The sequence below is a fragment of the Protopterus annectens genome, chromosome 2.part0 (assembly GCF_019279795.1).
Source record: "Protopterus annectens isolate FY-2018-M chromosome 2.part0, PAN1.0, whole genome shotgun sequence".
Taxonomy (NCBI): domain Eukaryota; kingdom Metazoa; phylum Chordata; order Ceratodontiformes; family Protopteridae; genus Protopterus; species Protopterus annectens.
The window spans coordinates 894790149-894812843 of record NC_056728.1 but is presented as its reverse complement, the minus strand read 5'-3'; positions in this window follow the sequence as shown (position 1 = coordinate 894812843).

The following is a 22695-nucleotide window of genomic DNA, read 5'->3' as shown; positions in this document are numbered from 1 at the left end:
TTGTGGGTACAGATTACCCTTTTTTTTTTTAGGTGAGAGTGGGAAGTGAGGTAGAGGAAGTAGGTATGTCTGTGGAGGTAGGTTGGGAAGGTAAACAGACAAAACAGACAAGACGCATACAGGGGCGGTGTATGACACATGGGGTGGGTGAACACAATTGATGGGGTCGGATGTTTGGAAATCGCAAACCCATGAGCCCACAGATGGTAACAGAGGAACTGAGATCCCCACCCATGGGCAGTCACCACTGAACCTTCACAGCCCCGAGGGTGGCTGTGCCGGGGACTGCTTAGGATGGGCAGGCTCACCCGTGAGATACGCCAATCTTGCCTCAAGCTGGCGTAGGGGATCAGCGACTGAACGCTGGATCTCCCTACGCACCACAGCCCCTTTGAAGGGTGACAGGTGGCCCTTCTCCACCCACGCTTGCACGGGGAGGATGAGCCCCATCCCCTGCAGTGCTTCCACCTGAAGGTGGCACAGGACCAATGGAGGAGGGGAGTCCGGGCTGAGCACCGGACCTGCTGGTGCCAGGTGCACTCTCCGGCTGAGGAGGGACAGGTGGGTCTGCTGGGACCAGCCTTCCCATACGTTCTGTGATTAGGTGTGTTTAATTACAACATAAGCAAAACAGCATTCCAGATTAGTTGTAACAGCATGCAATAATATTCCCATTAACCCAACACACCAAGGGTACAACAGTTAACACATGCATATATTGAACCACAGTGGTTATTCCAACAGCATGCAGGGATTTTGGCAGCAACAGGCCACCATGACTATGGTGTTTAAACAGGGCACATGCATCAACGTGAATGCAAATATTTATAGAACAATAGGGCATACGTCCCAACAAATATTTAAGATTACACATACCCATTGAGGTGTGGAATTGCATGGTTTATGCACATACAGTAGGGTGCATAAAAAACCTTGGTTAACATCTTATAATGACCTTTTAGTCTACACTACATCCCTAGTGACTGCAAGTGTATATCCCCTACCTGTATTATTACACTTGCCACCATACATTAGGTTGTGTCATGGGTTTGGCTAGTTCAATATATGCCTGACCTATATCTGACATATTAACTGTCCAGGATGCAGATGTTACTGCTACATATTTCTTGATTGCATTTCTATTTCTTTATCTACATATCTGGGATGTTTCCACATGACATTTTCACTTCGATTTGTACAGAACCCTGCATTTCTTGACACACAATCACATTTCTGGGGAAAAAATATCATGCTACACGTGTGCCAGGTTTACTTATTCATTCCAGCCAGTAACTACCTGTTGTGGACTGTATATATGTTTCACAGCTAGTAGTACTTCCATCACCTACTTTATATGGGACTGCACAACTCTGAGTTGCCAGCACCTTTTCAAACAGTACTGTTTGTATACTGCAAAGGGTACAACAACATTTCAGACTCTGTGACACAGACACACTCTGGGTTTTAGACCTTTATTAATGACATTACACACTTTTCCACAGGCTCACTCCTTTATTTGTTTTAACGGTGTATATGGCAGACATGTTCAAGACATATTACACCTTTATTAATAGGTTAGAACAATCTTTTTTTCAGGCTCACTCACTTATGTTATATGACAGTGCCTGCAGAGATATTATTCCAGACATATGTTACCTTTCTTAATGGATTTCTACACCCTTTTTCTGCCTCTCTGACATTTTTTATCTGACAGTACATGCAGAGGACTTATTCAGGCAATTTTATGGCTGTATTATTGGACTACAACACTTTCTTTCATGCTCTCTCCCATATTTTATATAACAATACATGCATAATAATCACTAACCTGCTTGGTGGCGCAGCCTTAGCAGCCTATCAACATAGGCTTGCTGGTTTATAGGACAGTCACCTGCAGCTGTAAAGTAAATGAAGGGATATTGGGACATACCTATCCGTTATACATACTCCATTATCAATTCTTACATACTGCATTCCATGGCAACATACTCAGTTGTGGGGCATCCCGCATCCCACGGGCCTCCTGTATCCATTGGTTCAGGCGGTCCTGCTTTCATCTCTTCAGGTCTTCATGGTGGTGACGGACCTGCTCACCAGTCTGAGGAACACCTGTGGCACTGGTGAGGTCAGGAGCTAACCGGTTCCAAGACTCTGCCTTGTACTCCATCCCTTGGAACTGGCCCTGCAGGAGTCTTGACACGTGACGGTGGACAAGGAGCCAAACCATGTATTTGGACTCCTCGATGCCTCAACTTTGCGCTCGGAAGCATGTTCCCTCTCCGACACCAGACATTTTAACTGCAGATGTGAGCTACAATCAGTTATGGTGTGTATTCCCACCTGTGGGGCTTAAATATGCCGCATTTCCCACACTTTTTTGTGATTGGCCATTTTGTAAAATTCTCGGCTGACTGCAGATCTGCTTAGTATTGGTTAAACTACCATTCGTAAGTATATGTATGTTAATAGTGGCTGTTTCTCCTATGTTGTCATGGCTTAGTGGTTCTGTACTTTGCTTCTGATGCACAGAGTTCTGGGTTCGAACCTTGTCATTCATTTTATTTTCATACTATCCAGACAGGCTAGGGGTTGTGGCTGCATTTAAGCAACTTTACTCTACTTTGCTCCTCAGTGCCCTATGATGCCCTGGTTGGCACGGCGCGCACATCCGCACAAAAACATTGCACTGGGTAAAGCACCATTGAACTATGGGCAACTCTATTGCACTGGGTAAAGTGCCATTGAACTATGGGCATCTCTGTTGCGCTGGGTAAAGCGCTATGAAACTATGGGCAACTCTATTGCGCTAAGTAAAGCGCTATTAAACTATGGGCAACTCTATTGCTTAACTGCAGGCAATTTTATATCAGGATCCTTTAAAATATTTATTTTGTTCACTGATACACTGGCCATTTTACTGCTTTTTAGTAATGTTTAAACATATTTGTCAGGTATTATTTCATATACTGATTTACAAAATAAATATGAAGGGGAGTGCTGGGACTCGAACCGTGAATGCCTCTTCTTTGTGCGAATGCTCTACCATTACGCATATTGCTATTTGGTGTGCTTTGCATTAACATTCTTTCTTATGCGCTTCCATGTCAGAATCGCTAACTCTAGCTAAATAATGGGCACACCTGCACACACATGCGCAAATACGGGCAGCTATTTTGGGGATTTAAAAAATATATTTAATGTTTTGCATTTTAGAACTGTGATAGGGGTTTACAATATCAGGGAGTGTGGTGTTGGGTGCAGGGACATTTGAGCGGACCTGCTCTTGTGTGTGTGCTTTATTTAGTTTCAAAACACTTGCAGGGGCATGGACATTTAGACTGCTTGGCAGTCAGACACGCCCCCTGCTTTCTTACATGGTCCGTGTAAGACTTACGGTTGAGTCAGCGTGCCCTCATGCATATTCATGGCACTCTGATGTCATACCGTTCAACTGCAGCCTCCGAGTAAGACTTATTAAGTCTTACACGGAGGATTCGTGAATCCGGGGGAATATCTCTTTAGGCAAGGCTCTCACATAGGAACACTCACAGTATCAACCAGGCTGTTGGTAATGCACACATTACACCAACTACACACAGTATGAGCCAGACACATATACCCACATATGCTTAGGCTCTTAAATTTAATCTTTCCAGACCCCAAAGGTCTCCCAGACATTGCACCTACAACAGGTTTATTTATTTGACATTTGTTAATCAGGTTAGTTCATCTGAGCCAATGGCCCATTTTCAGTGGAGACCCGAAGAGAAAAGCTACAGCAATACAAACCTACAAAGATAACATAGTAGGCAACATACAAAACCCAAGAAAAATAGTTTAGCAATACAACATAAGCAAAAATTACATATGCAGTAACCAGGTGAAATGAATAACTAATAAAAATAAAAACAAATTAAGTAAATACAACTATTACATTTAAGTATTTACAATAATGACATATCTTTCTTAAGTGTATCAGGTGTGTTGTTTTGCCCAAATGGCAGTGACTGTGTGGCACACTGACATTGTGAACTGTGTGACATGTGGGCATTGTAGTGGGGTAGCAGGGAAGAAAGCAGATTGCCATCTGACAGACTGGAGCCTATTTGATATATAGCTTGAGAACCAGTGAAAAGTAGAAGGGGAGAGATTAAGGTCAGTAAGCTTAGTAAGTAGATTGGAATGGGAGACAATATCGAAAGCTTTAGAGAGGTCGAGAAAGAAGCAAGATATGAAGAGGTTTTGTCCCGGGCTTCAGCAACAGTGTGAGTGAAGGATAGAATGGCAGTGGAGGTACTGTGGTGTGGCCTAAAGTCATGTTGAGTGGGGGGGGTCATAAGATTTTCATTAATAAGGTGAGTTAAAAGCTGATTGTGAATATATTTTTGAGGAATTTGTATAGAGAAGATAGGATGGCAATGGGTCTGTAGTTAGAGCGCTCAGTGGAGTTACCTCCTTTGTGAAGTGGAATGGTGTAGGAAGATTTCCAGATTTTGGTGACAGTAGACTCTTGGATAGCTCTATTTATTAAGATAGAGACAGGATAGGCTATGGAATGAGCAGAGAGTTTAAGAAAGAGGGGAGTGTGATTATCAGTAGAGGGAGAACAAGGTTTCAATTTTAGTAGAAGTGACTTGATGTAGGCTGTGGAGACATGGTTAAGAGAGAAAGGGGTTGTGATGCATGTCTAGTGAGTGTAGTAAGGGTGGTTATGGCTTTGGGAGGGTTGGGTAAGTTCTTGAATAGCTTCAATGACATGGGTATTAAGCAAAGTGGCAGTTTCTAAGGGAGAATTATTAACATAGGAGTTGGGGGTGGTAGGTTGACCTGGATTTAAGATTTTATTGACGGTATGCCAGAATTGTTTGGGGTTAGACTTTTGGGAGAACTTGGGATTATAAAAATATGTTTACTTGTCTTTGTTAATTGCTGTTTTTACTAGATTTCTTAGTTCTTTATATTTTTGTAGGAATGCTGCTGATTTAGGTTTTAGCCATTTTTTCCAATTTTTGTCTCTTTCTTTCATGAGAGATAGGGTGTTTTTGGTGAGCCAAGGTGAGTAGTTGGCTTTGATTCTCACATTTCTAAGAGGATCTAAAGAGTCAAGTATATCAAGAAAAATGTGATTAAAGTGTAAATGGCTTCATTAAGAGGGGCTACTTAAAGAAGCCCCAGTTTATGGAAGTGAGCCTGTTATTGAAGGTTTCAGGATTGAAAGAAGAATGCTCGTGACACTCACTAAAATGGTGGAATTTGGGTATTTGGGAAGAGTAACCTTGGACTTGGTTAGGGAGGTGGTCACTTTGAGAGTTGGGCAGGACTCTGGGATCATGATATAGGGTGGGTTCAGAGGTGAGAATCCAGTCTAAGGTGGTACCTTGGGTATTGTTGTTGAAGTGGGTAGGAGTTGTGATACATTGATGGAAGCTGTGTAGGTTGATTTGAAGAGAGGGAGAGGTAGAGGATAGTTTTTGCCAGTCGATATTTATGTCACCTAGTAGTAAGGTCTAATAAGGAATATTAATAGAAATCTATGCCAGAATAGATTTGAGGATGGTAATGTTGTTTCCAGGTGGGATATTGATAGAGGCAATGGTACATCTCTTATTGGGGTTGAGGTGACAGTTTAGAAGTAATAGTTCAGCTGGTTGAAAGTTAGGCAAAGATATTCACAGGGGAGATAGGTTAAGGTGTTCAGAAAACATAATTGTGACACCTCCACCTTTTTTGGTCGTTTTATCTTGGCGATAGATGTTGTAGTGGGGAGGTAGTATTTCAGTGTCAGAAATATGTGGTATTAACCAAGTTTCTGATAGGGCCAGGATGTGTGGTAATTGGTGGGTGATCCAGGAGAGTAGTTTTGTAACTTTATTAGGTAGACTTTGTATGTTAATAGCAAAGATAGAGAGATGTTTAATGAGACAAGTGTTTGTTGTGATTGGGCTAGATGGACCTGGGTTGGGGTGGATGTCATTGGATGATAGTGAATTGTTAGAAAAAGGGGAAGGTTTATTTGTATAAAGATAAAAGCCAGTGGGTTCATATTTAGATTTGAGGGATGTGAAGGAGACAGAAAAAAAGTTATTTTGATGAGATGTGTGAAGGAAACATTAAAGAGAGAGGGGCAAATTAGGAAGGGCAGGGAGGGTTCCTTTTGGAGTATAGGAGAGGTGTAGGTTGGGGATGAATGTGAAAAATTAAGGTGAGTATGATGAGAGGTAAATAAAGAGAGGTACATAAGCAGGATTGATGTGAGGTAGAGGGGTGGCATGGTTTGAAATGAGATAATGATAGTAGCAGGATGACAGAGAGCTAGGTAAATGTGTGTGGGGAAAAGGTAGGGAGGAGAGGGGTGAGAAATAATATGAAAACAATGAATAGGGAGTATTAAGGAGAGATTGATTTACAAGGTAGAGAGGAGTGATCAAGAAGGGAACATTAGTAGGTTAAGGAAAGGTAGAATCAAAGGCTGGAGATATGCTAAGATGCTGTGAGTGTGGGGGAGATAATGAGAGGGAGCAGGATGAGAGACTGAGGTTGTGGTATGGGTAGGTATAAACAGTAATTGATATATTAGTGGATGTAGGGGTGGGATAGGAAGCTATTTGCAGAGGAGTGGTAGGAGGTCTACAGAGGTTAGCTGTGACTGGATAAGTGGGGAGAGTGGGAGGGGTTGGAAATGAGAAGTAGCCAGTATAAATGAAATGAAGGTGGAGTGCGTGGGAATGGGGGTAGGGTAGGAGAGCAGAGCAAGCCCACGCATAGCAGGTTGGGCCAGGAAATGACAGTCACCACAAAAAATAATCAGCAGGCCAGGAGGGAAACAGTAAGGAGCATACACTGAGAGCCAGCAGGTAAGTAGAAGAGGTGGGGAGGTGTAGGCAGAGAGGGAAGAGATGTTATAGTGAGATATACACAGGTATTCGCAGTAAGATAAAAACAGTTAAAAGGAAACTACAAACAAAAAACAGACTATAGCTAACTAAGAGAGTTGGCACTAAGATAGTGACTAACTCATTGATGGCAGAGAGAGACAAAGAGACAAGGCTTTTAACAAAGAGGTGAGTGTTGAGGGGGGGTCTCAGTGTTATGCAGGTAGCCTTTGCAGTAAACAAAGTAAGACTAATTTGTGGTATGATCTTGGAACATACTTTAATTTAAACTGGCTATGCAGTAGAGCACAGGTGTTATTCCAGAAGCTGAAGCAGTATCTGTAAAGAAGGTAGAAGCATTCTGGAAGGGAAGACACTTTGCTCTTAAAACCTAAGGAAAAAGGAGGGGAGAGAGTGTGTTGAGTATAAAAGCTAGGGGAAAACAAAAATAACAGAGGTACTGAAAGCAACTACTGATAATAGCTAGAGAGGAGTTAGTTGAGATAAAATAAATAAATAAATAAATAAATAAATAAATGAAAACATACATATTGTGACACAAATGCCCTGGCCCAGCAATCAAGGAGCCTCAATCCTCACCACTAACACCAGTGAGGGGCTTCTCATATTGAAGGAAAGGAAAACAAATACACACAGTAAAGTGCAATTTCCCTTAAGAGCACACAGAGATCACAGTCAGTCCAGGGCTGGTTGCTCCCTTGCTCTCCAGGTCCCAAATAAGAATCCCCACTGACTCAGCTATAGAGTCCAGATCTCAGCCTAGTGGGCAAGGTAAAACCTCCAGCACCCTCTCTGTCCAACCAGTACTTCGTGTCCCTGCCCAAGTAGCTGACACACACACACACACACACACACACACACACACACACACACACACACACACACACACTCACACTTTGAGAAGAGTTTATACAACCACACAGACACTCCTGGGGAAGGCTTGCACAGGTTCTCCAGCTGTGCCCCTTTTACCCAGACTACAGACTTTTGGCTTTTCCAGGTTAGGGGTCACCACAGTGGAACTCCGGTCCTCTCATGATTGGCAGTGGCTTTTTACAGTGCCGAGTTGCCAGCCCGATGCCCAACCTTCAAAGAAGGCACACCCATTCACGCTTTCACCTACCTGCATGTCTTTAATGTCATTCGACCATGGGGAGGACATGCAGACTCCACACAGAAGGCGCTCCAGCTGAGAATCGAATGGGAGAATCCCTTGCTGTGAGGCAACAATGATACGGTAAAAATCAGTGCCACTACCCAGCTAATATTTATCAGCTACTCAAAGGCCCTTAAAAGGGTGTCCAATTAGTATCGCCCAGAGGTAAAGCTATAGGAGTGTCTTTGTACAATTTTACCAAAGGCATGCAAGTACTCTTAAGAGCTTAAATTATCTCTACATAAAACAGCCACAGTTAAAAGGTTTAAAAATATTTAATAATAATAATAAAAACACAAGACAATACTTTTTACTACACAGTGCTAGTCAAGAGTTCAGAGATCACAGAGAAATACTTAAAATTGTTCAGTAGTACAGTTCTGACATCACAGAAAAACACAGTCTAATCTTTCTAGTTTCTAGCTATTTCTAAGAGAAAACACACTTCTAAAATAACTTACATATGGAACACAGGCAGAGTGCTGATGAGTTGGATGGTCAAGACAAAATGCTTAATGTCCTCTGATTCTCTATGTTTTTAAAATCACATTCCTGGTTCACATTACATCATTTTCACACTTCCCTGGGTTCCCAGGCTAACAGAAACTACATTTACATTCTTAACATCTCCTTTTGTTATCTTGCAGCTGGCCAGGAAGCAGAGCAATAAAATACATTTGCATGTTTAAATCTAGCAATTTAACTCTTGGTTCAAACAATAGAAAGAATGTCTTCACCTAGACAGGCCAGAGCCGACTTTAGATCAAAGGGTCACAACATGCTTTACTTGGTCAACTTTCTGCCAGCAGAGTGCACTGTTGTTACATTTTTTTCAGTTCCACATCTAACAGCAGTTTTTTCCATTTAAGACAACAAGCCTGTGCTTTACATTAATATTTACAGATGACAGAATTATCTATGACATTCTATCTGGCTAGGCTGGCAGCCTTCACACATATGTTATTAGCTTTACAGATTAGAGCAGTAAAATATGAGACAGAAGTTCAATGACTTACTTCCACTATAACACGTTCACATAAAAATGGTAAAACTATTAACCATGATGTCTTAGTGTAAAACAACTGACAAAAATGTCTGGTGTAGTTCATGTAGTAAACATGTGCCATTTTGTAGTTGAAATAATCAAACTAATTGAGATATGAGAATATAGCTAAGCAGAAGTGCTATACCTTAACATTCACTGCAGCTAGAACAACTCTTGAATTGTACAAGCCAGGTTAAGCAGTCTCACAGTGACTGAACTTAGAATTAAAAAAACTGAGCTAACCTTCACATCCACAAGGCTGCTACTAAAGTATTTGACATTGAGGTCATGTCATAAAGCAGTTGCTGTGCAAGGTAATTTCCCAGTAATGCAATAACTGCATTCTACAAACCCACTGTCACCAGTTAAATCTGCTAAAAAGATACAAACAGAAATCCACGGATAATATGAACAGCAATATCTACAGAATTATGGTAACAGTGTACAACCGAGCAGTTGCTATTTGAGTAGAAATAATATGTCTAAAGGCAGGTAAAGTAACTTGTTTCAATTTATGTAGAGCCTTTTACTTGTGTGGCATAAGACAACAATAATTCAGTCAACCCGCTGTATTTAGCAAATAGTTGTTTAGGTGCTTACCAAAGTCCCACAACTAAGTTACAGCAGAATACAAAGCCCTTCCAAGTGAGGTAAATGCAGTTCAAATGATGAGTACAAGTGAAATGCTGTTAAAATCAGTAAATTAGGAACCTGCACACCACTGAGATGAAGCCACAGACTATTAGAAAAAGGAAAAGATGGTGCAGAAACACTAAGAGAGAGTTTTACATTACCCTGAGGATTATGGGTATTTTCAAATATCTTCAGAAAACCAAGAAGCACTCTACCAAAACAACACCCACCTCAACAGACAGCCACATCTTACAGAGCCTCAACTTGAAAGCCCATAAGGTAAGCCACAACACAACCCCATATTTTGGTCATAGGAAACTCCACTGTAAGACACAGAGATGTCCTACTCAGGACTCAGGATAAAGTCACAGTCAGCTGTCTATCAGGGGTGAGTATCTCCCAGATCTTGCATGTATTTAGTTAATTGAACCACATGTACCAGTCTGACTCAGTCAACGTCCATATGGGTGCAAATAAAATGGACTATGACTGAGTCAGAGTCCATGTGGGTGTAAACAAACTGAAACATACCTCCTTGGACTATATAAAGAAAAAAATGAGGAAACTTTCAGACTATGTGTCTCAGGCCAGTATGAGCCTAGCACTGAGCAGCACTCTGTCTCCTCCAAGGATGATGCCACAATATGAACAGAATATGATTGAGTTTAATAATTGGCTTAGTTTTTGATGTCAGTTGAGGATTCAGTTTAGGAGGATATCATCAACAGACCACACTGCTTCATCAGGGACAGTCTGCACCTGTTCTTTCTTGACATTCAAATACTGGCTAAAATATGGTCCTCCCTCATAATCTGTTGTTTAGACATTGCCAACCTGACAAACTTTCCAACATAGCAAATCAAATTTAAAACAATCTAAAGGTGTTACTGCTGAATACCAGGAGTTTAAACACAAAACACCACTCCCTGCAAGCTCTGCTCACCATAGAGAATGCAGTTACAGAGATATTGTTTAAAGCCACAGAGATCACCCAGGCAGTGCACAGCAATTGTGACTTCCACACATTTTGATCGGCTATTGCACAGGAAAGGATTAAAGGTGGAAATGTTTCAGTTTACATCAAAAACTAACACACTTCAATGCTGGTCAAACAGAATGATATGCTTGAGCTTCGTTATGTCCCACATTATATCCTTGGAAGCAATGTCACAGGCATACCTCTCAACTTCTTACTGCAAGAAATCTTGAAAAAAAGCTAAAATAATGGGGTGACAAAGGCCCAAAAAGAGAGACATGTTTTAAAATCGCTATTATAAACTTGGAGTGGGATAAATTATATAAAGAAATTTGTTTACAAAGCATTATGATAATAGTAGATATAAATATGGATATGGTAGCATATGGTTATTTTGGAAATAAGAAAAAGAAATTTGTTAAAAAAATTACAGTAAACTGTTTTATATAGTTTGGAGTTTATGGAATGAAATAATTAATGAGATACAATATAATGGAAAATGAATACTACCTGAGATTTTGAAGAAAATAAAATTTTGGTTATGGGAAAAAGAGTGGGGGTCTTAAAGTGAAAGTGCTTTGGAAAAATGACAGAAAATATGATGTTGCTTGGAAATTGTAAAACATTTTTAAATAATATATAAGTGAATAAAGTAAATTATGCATGTAATATAAATAGTGTGAATATATTAAGAATTGTTTTAAAGAAAGGATCCCTCTTTTAGATAGGTGCCTTGGGATCATTTACATCCACCTGAGCTACCACCAGATCACAGTGTCAACAATACATCTCCCAGCTCTGGGAAGAGAGCCCACAGCCTTCTGTACCAAAGGCAAGTGTGCTATACGTTCTGCCACTGACATTGCAGAAGCTGGTTGTAGTAAGATAAAGGTATAGTTTAACCAGTTTTTGACAGCCTGAATAATTCTCTGTACTTGACCATTTCATTGCGGATATCTCAGGCTGGTCATTATATGCTGAAATGTATATTTTTTGTAAAAATATAAACAATTCCTGACTTATACCTAAAAACAAAAATAGTGGAAGTGCACCTCTATAGTGCCACTAAAAACAAGCTCTCAACCACACAATAAAAGCATTATAAAAGTGGGCAGAAGACAAATTCCAGTAAAGGTTAGCACTTTTGTTTGACTTTTGTTCTTCTTGACATTTACAAACTGTCAAAAAATATCAGGAAGTCCGTATATAAATACTCTGTAGCTCACACGTGGAACTCCCTTCCACTTAAAATAAGAAATATCCCCCATAAGTTCCATTTCAAACTACAACTCAAACATTACCTTCTTAAGACATGGACCTGCCCTTGCCAAGCTCTGGCCAGATCTCTAACTTATTTCTTCCTAAATTCTACTTTTGATTACTTTAAGTGTTTCTTTCTTTTTATCTGCCTTTCTTTCTTGCTCTTCTTTGCAATATATCTACAATCAGGTTCTTGTAAATATTCCTACTCAGGGATTATCTTGCCTCTATTGTATTGGACTTTTTGAAACTTATATACAAATATATTCTCTTTGTTGATTTAATTTTATGTAAATGTTTCTTGTTAATATTACTATTGTAATTTTAGTCTTTGTATTAATTACTGTTTTTGCATGTCTATAATTGTAATTGGAGCTTTTCTCCTCTGATCTCCACTGAAAATAGGCCTTTGATTCAGTTGGACCACCCGGTTAACAAATGACAATAAATAAAAACAAATAAATAAATAAAATAATAAAATATTTAGAAATTCATCAGAACAGCAAAGTGATAAAAATGCTCCAATAAGTACCATTTAAAAATATTGTTAAAGAACAAAAGAGCTAATCCTTATTGGAAGTTGCCTTTTGTCCCTTTTTTAGTGCTTTCATTGTATTTGTAAAATTTCTGACTTCCAAACAGTGGGCCACTGAGAGAAATAAGGATGCCTTGAATCCCATGAATTTAGAAGACTTAGCTTAAAGGACCACTACTTGATTCTAAACATGTCTCCTCATTTTGTACAGGTGTTTTTCCCATATCCTTTGAGCCTACCACTATAAAATTATCCTACTGCTACTGAAAATCATAATTTTGACTATTCTTCTTCAACCCTCCTGCATGGGTCTCTGGTACTGCCAGCCATCTTCCAATTTGTAACTATCTCACTGTGCTGCTAACAATGTATGGGCACTGCAATGCTTTGATATTAACGCCCCTTGTTTTTTCCTGTTTTGCTGCCGAAGTACCACCCTAGTATCACCCCCTCCAGTCCTTTCACCCTGGAAATGATTCTTTAAACTATGTATGCAGCAGAGCCTTTCAACCCTTCCTCTACATGCAGTAAAAACAGGATGTGCAATTGAGGAAACTTTCTTTCTCTCATCAGTTGCTGCACGCATTTATTTTGTTGTGAGATTATAAAATGCGCATGTGGAATTTTATTTTATTTTTATTTAAGGTATGTGGTTACTATATCTTCATTGCCCTTGCTTATATGCTTCTATTGATAAAAGATTATTGCCATACTCTGTAATTTTTTATTTTACATTTAGGTTTTTTAACGCTATGTGATCGGGTTTTTCCCACTACAAATCTCTAATCAAGAATACCTCCTCCTAAGGATGACATCCTTGGACTGCCTACACACTAGGCACCTCAGCGCAATTTGAAGAGTGTCTTTTACCCCCCAAAAGAAACCTAAGTGTATGTAGTTGTGTCCCTAACTATAGCCTATTGTTTGTTATAGTTAGTTGTTATCTACCACAGCATGCACGATAGCAGCCTACTGCAGACCATAGCAATCCAATCCCTCCCTTCCTGACTTTACATTTTTTTTTATTTATTTTGTCACTCTTTTGGCCACTTTACTCATTAAGTACTTTACTATTTCTTTTTCCCACTAGGTGGCAGCATATATCCACTTTAGATAACCATACCTTTACCTAAGCCCTGTCTAATAACTTGACATCCCTTGCTGCTGCATTTTAATTCTTGTTTGTTTTTCTCCTGTTCCTGAACAAGTTGCTCTCTCATTACCCTTGCCCTATGTTAGTGCAAACCACTGTAATATTCACTGCATTCCTGGCTCTCCTAATAGCTGCAGAAATCACTTACTGCTGTCTAGCTGTAAGCTCCATCCCATTCACAGAGTCCAAGCCACTGATTTTTTTTTTTTGTTGACTTCACCCCTTCTCAGCTTTACCTGCTCCACTCACCTTCAGGCTCACTCCGCTCCCCTACCCTGACCCCATTTATCACCCAACCCCACTACCTGCACATTTATGCATCCCCAAACCCCTTCCTCCACCAGCCCCTTTCAATCACACACAACCAACTATTCACCCCACCTGCTTCCTACCTCAGTAACTCCACCTAATCCACTACAATGCCTCCATCTCATCACTCCCTATAATAACATCTACCTTACTAATCTCTCTCACCTGTCTTACCTATCTTACACAGGTCCCTAACCCACACCCACACCATAATTCTCATTCACAGTCTACTGCCTCATACCATCTAACTCCCACCTGATCCTACACACTCATATCACATGAACTCTTTTCCTCCAGCCCAACCTACCTATTCAAAACCAGACTACTCCCTACCCCACTCTCCCTGAACCCCAATCTCAAAGGTCAAACCAGAAAATCACTGCTCTTGCATAACCCTAACTCCCTGTCTCCAGTACCCTATCTCACACCTACTCTTCCACCTCATCTCTCTCTCACTCTCTGGTGACATCCACCCTAACCCTTGACCCACCTCCAGTATTAAACTCACCAACCTTATTAATCAACCTCCAAAACCTAAGTCCATTCACCTCACTACACTTAATGCACAAAGCCTTAGAAACAAAATCCCTAACCTCCATGCCTGGTTCTCCCATAACCACCCTGACATAACTGCAATTTCTGAAACCTGGCTTAAATCTTTCATAAAAGATAATGAAATCCTACTACCAGGTTACCAAATCATTTGCAATGACAGAACACACAAAAAAGGAGGTGGAGTAGCTATCATCTACCCCTCCTTCCATACCATAACACCTTACACCAATCACATCCCAACCTTTGCCAACACTGAAATTACAATAGGGCTATTAAAAATAAACAACAAGTCCATATGCATCAGTGCCCTTTATATTCCTCCAGGATATAACATCAAAACACTTGAAGACATCCTCTCCTGGTTTTCCTCCAACATCAAAAACAAAACCTATATCCTTGGTGATACAAACATAAACTGGGCCTCTATCAATTCAGATGCCCCCTCCCACACAATTAAACTGTACAATTTTTCACAAATTATAAACTCTCCAACCAGTCCAAATAAAGATGGTACCTCCGGAACCATCATCGATTCTATTCTAAAAACTCACCCAAACCACATCTCCAGTGCCAGAATACTAAAGGATTCTCTTAGTGACCACCTACCAGCTTTTGCCGACTGACTCCCCTCTCCTCTACAAAAACAGCACCACTACACTCAAACCTGCAACCTCTCTTTTTTCAAACCCTAAATTTCACAGAATGTCTAAAGAATACTGACTGGACCCCTCTAAAATCCCTTCCGCTAGATGATACAGTATCCTACTTCAACCAGTCATTCCTAACCCTTCTTAACCAGCCAGACCCCTTTAGACCAAATGCATCAAATCCAATCCCTGGCCCTGGTTAATAAAAGAAACTAAACTAGCTATGCACCAAAGAGACAAAAAATGAAAGCAATATAAAAACATAAAACTCCCACCTCCCTCCTAAAATTTAAACAACTTCAGAACTCCACAAAAAACTAATTACTAAAGACTGCTAAGCCTACTACTGCAAACTTCAATCCATGCACTAATTAAATCCAAAAAAAATCTAGGACTCCATCTCTTCCATTCTCCACCCTGGTAATAAAGAAAAGCCCTGACCTAATCTCAACCTTACTGACCTCGAAACAGCCACCAAATTCAACTCTTTCTTTGTAGATTGTAATTCAGAACTATCCACCTCTTTCTCTCAGCCCTCCAACCCCCTTCCCCACCCCCCACCCCCAATCATCTAGCGCCCTCCACACCTTTCAGCCTAACTCCCATCATCACAGTTTCTATCAAAAGACTTCTTTCACCAAAAATTCCCAAATGGGAATGCCCTGCAACTTTCCTCAACCCTTTCCCCAAAATCCCCTTCCGCTACCCTTTTTATTAATCATCAAAAATTCAAAAATTCTAACCCCCCAAACCTGGTTACTCTCCCCTTACAAAGGGGAAAACACGACCCCTTATTAAATTTTAGCCATTGGGGGATCTTTCTCCTCTTTCTAAAATTTCTTTCTTCCCAAAACAATTATTCCAAAAAAAAAAAAAAAAAAAAAAAAAAAAAAAAAAAAAAAAAAAAAAAAAAAAAATAAAAAAAATAAAAAAAAAAAAAAAAAAAAAAAAAAAAAAAAAAAAAAAAAAAAAAAAAAAAAAAAAAAAAAAAAATAAAAAAAAAAAAAAAAAAAAAAAAAAAAAAAAAAAAAAAAAAAAAAAAAAAAAAAAAAAAAAAATTTTTTTTTTTTTTTTTTTTTTTTTTTTTTTTTTTTTTTTTTTTTTTTTTGTTTTTTTTTTTTTTTTTTTTTTTTTTTTTTTTGTTTTTTTTTTTTTTTTTTTTTTTTTTTTTTTTTTTTTTTTTTTTTTATTTTTTTTTTTTTTTTTTTTTTTTTTTTTTATTTTTTTTTTTTTTTTTTTTTTTTTTTTTCAATTTTGCCCCTTTTAGTAAAAAGTTTGCCTAACCCCCCCTTTTCCCCACCGTGCAATAAATTTATATGGGTTTTTTATTTTCTTAAACAATTCCCGTTTTATTTCTTTTAAATACCTTTTTTGTTTTTGCATTAACATTCTTTCTTATGCGCCCATGTCAGAATTTCTAACTCTAGCTAAACAATGGGCACACCTGCAACACACATGCTAAACACGGGCAGCTATTTTGGGGATTTAAAAATATATTTAATGTTTTGCATTTTAGAACTGTGATAGGGTTTCACAATATCAGGGAGTGTGGTGTTGGGTGCAGGGACATTGAGCGACCTGCTCTTTTGTGTGTGTGCTTTATTTAGTTTTTAAAACACTTGCAGGGGCATGGACATTAGACTGCTTGGCAGTCAGACATGCCCCTGCTTTCGCTACATGGTCCTGTAAGACTTATTGTTGAGTCAGCGTGCCCTCATGCATATTCATGGCACTCTGATGTCATACTGCTCAACTGTAGCCTCCGAGTAAGACTATTAAGTCTTACATGGAGGATTCGTGAACTGGGGAATATCTCTTTAGCAAGGCTCTCACATAGGAACACTCACAGTATCAACTAGGCTGTTGGTAATGTACACATTACACCAACTACACACAGTATGAGCCAGTACACATATACCCACATATGCTTTAGGTTTTAAATTTAATCTTTCCAGACCCCAAAGGTCTCCCAGACATTGCACCTACAACAGGTTTATTTATTTGACATTTGTTAATCAGGTTAGTCATCTGAGCCAATGGCCCATTTTCAGTGGAGACCGGAAGAGAAAAGCTACAGCAATACAAACATAAAAAGATAACATAGTAGGCAACATACAAAACCCAAGAAAAATAGTTTAGCAATACAACATAAGCAAAAATTACATATGCAGTAACCAGGTGAAATGAATAACTAATAAAAATAGTGTAACAAATTAAGTAAATACAACTATTACATTTAAGTATTTACAATAATGACATATCTTTCTTATGTATCAGGGTGTGTTGTTTTGCCCAAATGGCAGTGACTGTGTGGCACACTGACATTGTGAACAGTGTGACATGTGGGCATTGTAGTGGGGTAGCAGGGAAGAAAGCAGATTGCCATCTGACAGACTGGAGCCTATTTGATATATAGCTTGAGAACCAGTGAAAAGTAGAAGGGGAGAGATTAAGATCAGTAAGCTTAGTAAGTAGATTGAATGGGAGACAATATCGAAAGCTTGTAGAGAGTGGGGCTTTGTTAGAAGCAAGATATGAAGAGGTTTTGTCCCGGCTTCAGCAACAGTGTGAGTGAAGGATAGAATGGCAGTGGAGGTACCTGTGGTGTGGCTCTAAAGTCATGTTGAGTGGGGGTCATAAGATTTTCATTAATAAGGTGAGTTAAAAGCTGATTGTGAATATATTTTTGAGGAATTTGGATAGAGGAGATAGGATGGCAATGGGTCTGTAGTTAGAGCGCTCAGTGGAGTTACCTCCTTTGTGAAGTGGAATGGTGTAGGAAGATTTCCAGATGTTGGTGACAGTAGACTCTTGGATAGCTCTATTTATTAAGATAGAGACAGGATAGGCTATGGAATGAGCAGAGAGTTTAAGAAAGAGGGGAGGGTGATTATCAGTAGAGGGAGAATGTTTCAATTTTAGTAGAAGTGACTTGATATAGGCTGTGGAGACAGGGTTAAGAGAGAAAGGGGTTGTGATGCATGTCTAGTGAGTGTAGTAAGGGTGGTTATGGCTTTGGGAGGGTTGGGTAAGTTTTGAATAGCTTCAATGACATGGGTATTAAGCAAAGTGGCAGTTTCTAAGGAGAATTATTAACATGCCGGAGGAGTTGGGGTGGTAGGTTGACCTGATTTAAGATTTTATTGACAGTATGCCAGAATTGTTTGGAGTTAGACTTTTGGGAGAACTTGGGATTATAAAAATATGTTTACTTGTCTTTGTTAATTGCTGTTTTTACTAGATGTCTTAGTTCTTTATATTTTTGTAGGAATGCTGCTGATTTAGGTTTTAGCCATTTTTTCCAATTTTTGTCTCTTTCTTTCATGAGAGATAGGGTGTTTTTGGTGAGCCAAGGTGAGTAGTTGGCTTTGATTCTCACATTTCTAAGAGGATCTAAAGAGTCAAGTATATCAAGAAAAATGTGATTAAAGTGTAAATAGCTTCATTAAGAGGGGGTACTTAAAGAAGCCCCAGTTTATGGAAGTGAGCCTGTTATTGAAGGTTTCAGGATTGAAAGAAGAATGCTCGTGACACTCACTAAAATGGTGGAATTTGGGTATTTGGGAAGAGTAACCTTGGACTTGGTTAGGGAGGTGGTCACTTTGGGAGTTGGGCAGGACTCTGGGATCATGATATAGGGTGGGTTCAGAGGTGAGAATCCAGTCTAAGGTGGTACCTTGGGTATTATTGTTGAAGTGGGTAGGAGTTGTGATACATTGATGGAAGCTGTGTAGGTTGATTTGAAGAGAGGGAGAGGTAGAGGATAGTTTTTGCCAGTCAATATTTATGTCACCTAGTAGTAAGGTCTAATAAGGAATATTAATAGAAATCTATGCCAGAATAGATTCGAGGATGGTAATGTTGTTTCCAGGTGGGATATTGATAGAGGCAATGGTACATCTCTTATTGGGGTTGAGGTGACAGTTTAGAAGTAATAGTTCAGCTGGTTGAAAGTTAGGCAAAGATATTCACAGGGGAGATAGGTTAAGGTGTTCAGAAAACATAATTGTGACACCTCCATCTTTTTTGGTCGTTCTATCTTGGCGATAGATGTTGTAGTGGGGAGGTAGTATTTCAGTGTCAAAAATATGTGGTATTAACCAAGTTTCTGATAGGGCCAGGATGTGTGGTAATTGGTGGGTGATCCAGGAGAGTAGTTTTGTAACTTTATTAGGTAGACTTTGTATGTTAATAACAAAGATAGAGAGATGTTTAATGAGACAAGTGTTTGTTGTGATTGGGCTAGATGGACCTGGGTTGGGGTGGATGTCACTGGATGATAGTGAATTGTTAGAAAAAGGGGAAGGTTTATTTGTATAAAGTAAAAAACCAGTGGGTTCATATTTAGATTTGAGGGATGTGAAGGAGACAGAAAAAAAGTTATTTTGATGAGATGTGTGAAGGAAACGTTAAAGAGAGAGGGGCAAATTAGGAAGGGCAGGGAGGGTTCCTTTTGGAGTATAGGAGAGGTGTAGGTTGGGGATGAATGTGAAAAATTAAGGTGAGTATGATGAGAGGTAAATAAAGAGAGGTACATAAGCAGGATTGATGTGCGGTAGAGGGGTGGCATGGTTTGAAATGAGATAATGATAGTAGCAGGATGACAGAGAGCTAGGTAAATGTGTGTGGGGAAAAGGTAGGGAGGAGAGGGGTGAGAAATAATATGAAAACAATGAATAGGGAGTATTAAGGAGAGATTAATTTACAAGGTAGAGAGGAGTGATCAAGAAGGGAACATTAGTAGGTTAAGGAAAGGTAGAATCAAAGGCTGGAGATATGCTAAGATGCTGTGAGTGTGGGGGAGATAATGAGAGGGAGCAGGATGAGAGACTGAGGTTGTGGTGTGGGTAGGTATAAACAGTAATTAATATATTAGTGGATGTAGGGGAGGGATAGGAAGCTATTTGCAGAGGAGTGGTAGGAGGTCTACAGAGGTTAGCTGTGACTGGATAAGTGGGGAGAGCGGGAGGGGTTGGAAATGAGAAGTAGCCAGTATAAATGAAATGAAGGTGGGGTGCATGGGAATGGGGGTAGGGTAGGAGAGCAGAGCAAGCCCACGCATAGCAGGTTGGGCCAGGAAATGACAGTCACCGCAAAAAATAATCAGCAGGCCAGGAGGGAAACAGTAAGGAGCATACACTGAGAGCCAGCAGGTAAGTAGAAGAGGTGGGGAGGTGTAGGCAGAGAGGGAAGAGATGTTATAGTGAGATATACACAGGTATTCACAGTAAGATAAAAACAGTTAAAAGGAAACTACAAACAAAAATCAGACTATAGCTAACTAAGAGAGTTGGCACTAAGATAGTGACTAACTCATTGATGGCAGAGAGAGACAAAGAGGCAAGGCTTTTAACAAAGAGGTGAGTGTTGAGGGGGGTCTCAGCGGTATGCAGGTAGCCTTTGCAGTAAACAAAGTAAGACTAATTTGTGGTATGATCTTGGAACATACTTTAATTTAAACTGGCTATGCAGTAGAGCACAGGTGTTATTCCAGAAGCTGAAGCAGTATCTGTAAAGAAGGTAGAAGCATTCTGGAAGGGAAGACACTTTGCTCTTAAAACCTAAGGAAAAAGGAGGGGAGAGAGTGTGTTGAGTATAAAAGCTAGGGGAAAACAAAAATAACAGAGGTACTGAAAGCAACTACTGATAATGGCTAGAGAGGAGTTAGTTGAGATAAAATAAATAAATAAATACATAAATAAATAAAAACATACATATTGTGACGCAAATGCCCTGGCCCAGCAATCAAGGAGCCTCAATCCTCACCACTAACACCAGTGAGGGGCTTCTCATATTGAAGGAAAGGAAAACAAATACACACAGTAAAGTGCAATTTCCCTTAAGAGCACACAGAGATCACAGTCAGTCTGGGGCTGGTTGCTCCCTTGCTCTCCAGGTCCCAAATAAGACTTCCCACTGGCACAGCTATAGGGTCCAGATCTCAGCCTAGTGGGCAAGGTAAAACCTCCAGCACCCTCTCTGTCCAACCAGTACTTCGTGTCCCTGCCCAAGTAGCTGACACACACACACACACACACACACACACACACACACACACACACACACACACACACACACACACACACTCACACTTTGAGAAGAGTTTATACAACCACACAGACACTCCTGGGGAAGGCTTGCACAGGTTCTCCAGCTGTGCCCCTTTTACCCAGACTACAGACTTTTGGCTTTTCCAGGTTAGGGGTCACCACAGTGGAACTCCGGTCCAGGCAGTGGCTTTTTACAGTGCTGAGTTGCCAGCCCGATGCCCAACCTTCAAAGAAGGCACACCCATTCACGCTTTCACCTACCTGCATGTCTTTAATGTCATTCGACCATGGGGAGGACATGCAGACTCCACACAGAAGGCGCTCCAGCTGAGAATCGAATGGGAGAATCCCTTGCTGTGAGGCAACAACGATACGGTAAAAATCAGTGCCACCACCCAGCTAATATTTATCAGCTACTCAAAGGCCCTTAAAAGGGTGTCCAATTAGTATCACCCAGAGATAAAGCTATAGGAGTGTCTTTGTACAATTTTACCAAAGGCATGCAAGTACTCTTAAGAGCTTAAATTATCTCTACATAAAACAGCCACAGTTAAAAGGTTTAAAAATATTTAATAATAATAATAATAATAATAATAATAAAAACACAAGACAATACTTTCTACTACACAGTGCTAGTCAAGAGTTCAGAGATCACAGAGAAATACTTAAAATTATTCAGTAGTACAGTTCTGACATCACAGAAAAACACAGTCTAATCTTTCTAGTTTCTAGCTATTTCTAAGAGAAAACACACTTCTAAAATAACTTACATATGGAACACAGGCAGAGTGCTGATGAGTTGGATGGTCAAGACAAAATGCTTAATGTCCTCTGATTCTCTATGTTTTTAAAATCACATTCCTGGTTCACATTACATCATTTTCACACTTCCCTGGGTTCCCAGGCTAACAGAAACTACATTTACATTCTTAACATCTCCTTTTGTTATCTTGCAGCTGGCCAGGAAGCAGAACAATAAAATACATTTGCATGTTTAAATCTAGAAATTTAACTCTTGGTTCAAACAATAGAAAGAATGTCTTCACCTAGACAGGCCAGAGCCGACTTTAGATCAAAGGGTCACAACATGCTTTACTTGGTCAACTTTCTGCCAGCAGAGTGCACTGTTGTTACATTTTTTTCAGTTCCACATCTAACAGCAGTTTTTTTTTCCATTTAAGACAACAAGCTTGTGCTTTACATTAATATTTACAGATGACAGAATTATCTATGAAATTCTATCTGGCTAGGCTGGCAGCCTTCACACATATGTTATTAGCTTTACATATTAGAGCAGTAAAATATGAGACAGAAGTTCAATGACTTACTTCCACTATAACACGTTCACATAAAAATGGTAAAACTATTAACCATGATGTCTTAGTGTAAAACAACTAAGGAAAAAAACTAAGGGTAATGCTGCTCAATGCCAGAAGTCTAAATCTCAAAAACGCACCGAGGCCCCCTCAGTCTGGAGAACATC